The sequence below is a fragment of the Phalaenopsis equestris genome, unplaced genomic scaffold (genome assembly GCF_001263595.1).
Source record: "Phalaenopsis equestris unplaced genomic scaffold, ASM126359v1 Scaffold211074, whole genome shotgun sequence".
In the NCBI taxonomy this organism is placed as follows: Eukaryota; Viridiplantae; Streptophyta; class Magnoliopsida; order Asparagales; family Orchidaceae; genus Phalaenopsis; species Phalaenopsis equestris.
The window spans coordinates 132,109-132,861 of NW_018230108.1; positions in this window are offsets into that span (position 1 = coordinate 132,109).

Sequence of the window (753 nt, forward strand, 5' to 3'; positions counted from 1 at the left end):
ATCAAATTTTCTAATATTTTCATTTCAAATCAATATGTAGAGATTCAATAGACTTCTAAACAGTGGGTATAAACAGAAAAGCAAACTAACACACTAACTTGACTTCACAACCTCAACATAAAAACAAACTCACAAACATGATAAAAGAAAAATACAGGGTAGCATATTTTCATCTTTTCAAAAGACATAGAATTAAGTCAAGTTCTAAACTAACTAAATCACAAAACTCACAATAGTTACTACCCTAGAATTTTAAAATAAACTACTAACTAACATAAACATCATAATAACAATAAAATACAAAAGTAAAATACAAAAGTAACAATAAAATACAAAAGTCCAAAACACAATGTGTAGTATATATCATCACAAAGATGCAAATGTATTAGTACCACACCACATAGTCCACAACATAAAAATAAACAACACTTCACAAATCTCAAGTCCAAAGCACTTAGTTTAACAAATATTACAAACATAAAAATCTCTCAATTCTACTCCTCATCTTCTGAATCACCGTTATACAACTTTTTCTGCAGGCTCATAATCAGGATATCGAGGATATGGAGGAAATTGCCTCTTGGGTCACCCCTAATTACGTTCTCCAGAGATGAGTGGAATTTCTCTTCATAATCACTCTTTCTCCTACTATACCTATCAGTATGCTCTACAAAACACTCTAAATTTTGAACTTTATCAGTGGTAAAATTAATATGATCCATCATCCTCTGCAATAATTGATATTGGGTCTCA